The following is a 5794-nucleotide window of genomic DNA, read 5'->3' as shown; positions in this document are numbered from 1 at the left end:
GCTGCCCACGTAGTATTTTCCGTAATACTCTGGGAGCGTAGGACTGTTAGAGAAAAAAATGTGCAAAAATGTACGAAGCTATTCGTAAAGTCGTGATTGGGTAACACCAGTGATCCGGGACTTCCGACTTCCAACTGCATCGCGAATAATGGCCATGTCTGTTACGTACGCGCACACCTGTTAAGGTCATCAGTAGACAGGTATCGCTTACGTCAACCCATCGTACGCATTATCGTATGTACTTGTCGTAATCGGCGCCTGTAACGTAAACGCGCGCGACTTTCCTTTCGTTTACGTACGCTCATCTCACGATTCAGCCCGGAATTGACGTGTGATTTTTATCATGACGTAAAGCTACAGCGTGGGCTGCACTTTACTTCTATTAATAAATCTTTGCTACTTATTATATATCCTGCCTGATCGTCAGAGAGGTATACACGTATGACGATATTTTGGTAACATTTTTAATTTGTTTAAATAAATAATCTATAATTAAGATTTGTCACAAAGTACTTAAATAAGCCTGGATGACAGAAATGGCTCGATAATTTTAGATTACTAAGAAATTAATACCTCGGAGAATATTACAGAGTAATAATTTACAATCCACGAGAGATTCTTTATTTCCTTTTTATATAGTTACCCAAATAGAAATTTTTAATTTTGGGCCTTGAATTGGATCTAATCATTTGAATATAAAGGTCGACGTTAATTCTGACGAGAAACTATTTAATCTTCATTTCTTAAATTTAAGCTATAACTAATGCTGATATTAATAACTCTCTGAATTTATGAAAACTAATTACACTAGTTTTTAAAAGCCATTTTTTACATGTTAAACCTCAATTATTTCAAAAACTTCTGATGTGCTCGAGAAATTTGGCTTACGGCACCAACATTCAAAAAATGTACAAAAAATTCTCGGTCTGATTCAAAGTAATTTTTTTACTGTAATCTGATGATTGAGAATATTTAATAAGAGTTTGACATTATATTAAAATAACAATTATTTTTAATCGAAAAGGACGTTTTCCTATTGTTGTACTTAGTTCATCCGTCTCTGTGTAAAAACTCGTTTATCTTACGTAATATGTTTTTTTAAAGCGATAGTAACGTTATCATTTAATTAGGTTTAATTTTTCTACCGTCTCTCTACGTTTGCCGTTTTATAATGGTAATGAGGGAAAGTAGCAACTTCGTGAAAATGAATGAGGATCGGTTAGGTTCAACACGAATGTCCGATTGCAGCATCGTAAACAGTTTACGCGTGACTTCATTTTAAAGTCAATAGACCTACACATGATGTAAGAAAACAGATGTAACATTGTGCATAATAGCCAATGTGCACATTCAGTGGACTTGTTAGTTGAGTGAATGCTTGCTGTTATTGGTGTATTTTTCTAAATCATCCAATCAGACCTTTAGCTTTAGAAGAATATACCAATAGCAGCGAGTGCTCACTCAACTGTTAAATTCGCTGAATACACCCAATCAAATTTGGGCGTGGGTTCAAATTTGATTGGGCGTATTCACGTGGATGCATTCATTTGGATGCACTCTCCTATTACTCATCCACGTGAATACTTGTCTTATTACATTATGGATCTATTTACTTCGATTTGACGTCAACAAATTCATACGCGATTGATAACTGCTATTTGTTTTGATACCTTGCCTTATTGTAGAAATCACTTTGGAACAAAAGAATACTTGCGCGTGGTTGAAAGATTTTCCAAGGATCTTGATTTATAAGATAAAAGGTTTATTTCTAGGAAAATCGAGAAGTTTTTAATATGTTTTTCCTCATTAAAAATGAAAAAGGGAATCCTTGATCTGGTTGCATCAATTATAATAATTATCCTCTCGCTTCCTAAACTAATTACGATTCAATAAAGTGTCATTTTTAGATGTAACGTGCCCTTCGCTGTAAAAAAGCAAACTTATAAATATCTACTGACCTATTAGTAACTGCGAAATGTCATTTAAAACGGAACTGACATCACAAAGAGAACAATTCTAGCTGTCGTTCGCGCATATTACTCTTCGAGCAGTAAATTTCAATCGTTGGCGATCGTTCTTCTTGAAATTGCAAAAATGACATTTTTACAAACGCGGATTAAGAGCTTCGCAGAAATCGCTATTTGCACAAAACGCTTCGGTTTAACTGTCGCAATTGCGCACGCGCAATCCCTACATATAGCGTTGCGCTCGCTACGCCCACGTGAAACACCAGGATTTGCATCAACACACGAACAGAATAGTATTCCCAGGCTTGACATCGGATAGCAGGTGATAGCGAATGGGAGTACTTTATTTTTGGAAAGGTCACGATTGAAGTATGGTGCGGTATCACTATAGTGAACATATATCATATGTTAGAGTACGAGGGCGTAATTGTCAAGAGAAATGTCTCGCTTTTCGTCAAGTCCCAAATTTCTCAAGATAAAAAATATCTTCACGCGAGGATATATATGGAATTATCTATAGATATTACTGTGTGTTGTGTCATGAGGGCATAGTTATGCAAAAGAAACGTCTCGTTTCTTTTCAAATCCTAAACTTTCTATAATAAAAAATATCTTCATACGAGAATATAAAATTCTTTAGATGTTACAATCGTGTATTAATTATGTTACAAGCGCACGAGGTCGTAATTATTAAAAGAAATGTCTCGTTTTCTGTCTAGTTTCGAATTCCTCATGATAAAAAATATCTCTGTGCGTTAATATGGATTATCTACACTGGGAAAAAAAAATTGTTCATTTGACTAAATTAATTTAGTCCGTCTTTGTTTCTTTTGATGAAGAATGTAACATACTATATATTTAACTTAAATACATATATTCTTTAACGAAAGAAATAAAGACAACTAAATTAATTTAAATAAATGAACAATTTCTTTCTCGGTGTAGCTATTATAATTATGTATTAATTACTTGTACATTAATGCATATGAATGAAGAAAGATAAAGTCAGCTGTATTTTTTATCATACACTTTTTATAATGTTAATTTTTTATTCCATTATCTAAGTCTTTTTGAATAATCCTTCTTTGCGATATTCTTTTATGCTCGATTACAAAAAAATCAATGCGTGAAAATGCGCTAAAAATACTATCGTTGAAGCATTACTTATATTGCAGGGATAATGCGTATAGGCGTTTCCTGTGACGTGCAATAGTTAATAAAATTCCAAGTTCGATCGTTTTAATGGAAAATATTAATATAAAAACAATCTGTCACAAAGCTGAATTTTGTCGTCCCACCTAGCGATTCCTCCGCATTCTTAGAACGCATTGCACAAAAGTTATATATCCATAATATGGAACATATGTTATAAATAATATTGTATAATTAAATTACATAATTTTCCGGAATCATCTTTAGAGGTATTCGAGTTAGCTGTCATGAATTTTGCATTGCTACTCTCCAATGAGATTTTGTTATTAATTCAACATGCAAGACCTTTCGCCGCTATCAATAGAGGCGACTCGCCCACGTCCGATCTCTTCCGTTAATTTTTAATTGCAAATTTCGCAATAGCTGACGTAGGAAATATGAGAGAGATAGAGCAGCGAACGAAGAACAATAATCGTCTACGTGTCTCACAATTAGCCATGTTGCACTGTTATTTCCATCTAGGATTCTTGCATTGCTCCCACGCGTTTCATTGTGATGCATCAAAACGCTTGGAACGTTATTACGAGAGAGCATTATTAGATGCACAAGCAGTTTGTATACATAGATACAGTTTGTATAACATTCACGTTTCCTGATATTTGACATTTCCACCTAGCTAGATTTATATCCAGATATGAATTCGTTTGTATAGTGCCTGATAGGGGAATTTCGAAGGACGTTCATCATATGTCATATAGAATTTCTGGAAAATAGGTCTGCAAGACTAAAATTGAAAAGAGAAATAAATGTATATTATGTTTCTTTCTTCTGTATACAAATAATTTTGCTGAAGTATTTAAAAATTTTATTTAAAAAATAGAGCTAGATGCAGATATTAAAATAATTTTTTACTGTCAAATTATGTGGAATGCTTAAGCATTACTTACAATGCTGCAAAAAATTTTAACAATTCTACACGGAGAGAATTTTTTCTTAGACTTTACCCTGAAAATATGATAGTCGTGGGACAACAATGTATTTTTAAGAATTTTAATGTAAATCTCTCCCTCATTAATTCATTAATAAAACTACAATAAAGTATAAAATAAGTTTGATTAATTTTACTGAAGTGCATGGTAAAAATCTTTAAAATATTGTATTGTACCACAAAACTACCATATTTTCAGGGTAAATTTTAAAACAAAATTCTCTCCGTGTACTAATCAATTTGAGCGTCTTACATCATTATTTTGATGGTTCAAATAAAACTATTTTCAGATTTGTATATAAAGTTTTAGATACTTCAGCAAAACGATTCTTTTCGTGTATATAGAGGAAATATAAACTTTTAAATACTTCAGCAAGATCGCTCTTTTCGTTAATATACTTTTTAAAAAATTGCAAAGTTTTGATTATGTGTATAAAAGATAGGATAAAAATGAGATAGTCATTATATCTTTAAATCTCTCTCTTTCTCTTCGACCTCATTTTATAAATTAACAGGGAATTTTAATTCAGCGATCCTTGAATGTCTGTGAATCCCGGAATTATCCTGAAATTTAATGTACGAGGGCAAGTCAAAAAGTTTTTAGAAAAACATAGTAAAACACATTTTTTTTGATCGATTCATTTTTATTTCTCAACATAGTCTCCTTTCAGCTCGATACATTTGATCCAACGATTCTTCAACTTTTTCAAGCCGTCCGAATAATATGAATTGTCCAACCCTTCAAAAGGGCTCTGTTTTGATGATGAGCTACTCTCTAGTGGTGAATCTCTTTCCTCCAAACCATTTCTTCAGGTTTGGAAACAGGAAATAATCGCAGGGGGCTAAATCTGGCGAATATGTTGGATGGGGAAGCAATTCGTAGCGGAATTCGTTGAATTTGGCCATCGGTGTCGGAGACGTGTGAACCCGTGCATTGTCTCGATAGAAGAGCACTTTCTTCTTCGTCAAATGGGGACGTTTTTTCTTTAAAATGTTGTTGAAACGGTCCAATAGGCTGCGTAGAAATCATCATTGATCGTTTGCTTCGACGGAAGGTAATCGATATGAATTATATCGCGTGCATCCCAAAAAACTGTGGCCATCACCTTTCCGACCGACTTCACGGTCTTCACCTTCTTCGGAGCTAGTTCACCCGGTGAAGTTCATTGTTTTGACTATTCCTTCGTCTCGGGTGTGAAGTAATGGATCCATATTTCGTCCACAGAAATGAATCGACGTAGAAATTCATCTGGATTACGTTGAAACATCTCCAAACATTGTTTTGAAATCGTCACACGGTCGCGCTTATGGTCCACAGTGAGCAAACGCGGCATCCATCTTGCCGGTAGCTTTCATACCCAATTGTTCGTGTAAAATTGAAATCACTGTGCCATGTGATATGCCTGTGGCCTCAACAAGCTCGCGCACTTTCACACGTCGATCAGTCAAAACAATATCGTGGACTTTATCGATGATTTCTGGCATAGCAGCCTCAATTGGACGTCCAGAACGAGGTGCATCACATGTGGATGTACGACTACGTTTAAATTCATTTATCCAATTCTATACAATCGTAAATGCTGGTGCAGATGTGTTATGAACATTATCCAACTCGGCTTTGATTTCTTTCGGCGTTAAACCTTTCATATGTAGATGTTTGATCACTGCGAAACTCGTTTTTTTCCAT

General features: G+C 34.4%; 1 pseudogene; it reads right to left on the bottom strand.

Moving 5' to 3' along the window:
• Positions 1-4751: 4751 nt before the first annotated feature.
• On the bottom strand, positions 4752-5794 carry LOC108729159 (uncharacterized; annotated as a pseudogene).

Source organism: Mycetomoellerius zeteki, unplaced genomic scaffold (genome assembly GCF_001594055.1).
Source record: "Mycetomoellerius zeteki isolate Tzet28-1 unplaced genomic scaffold, Tzet1.0 scaffold701, whole genome shotgun sequence".
In the NCBI taxonomy this organism is placed as follows: Eukaryota; Metazoa; Arthropoda; class Insecta; order Hymenoptera; family Formicidae; genus Mycetomoellerius; species Mycetomoellerius zeteki.
This window is presented reverse-complemented; position numbering and strand designations above follow the sequence as displayed.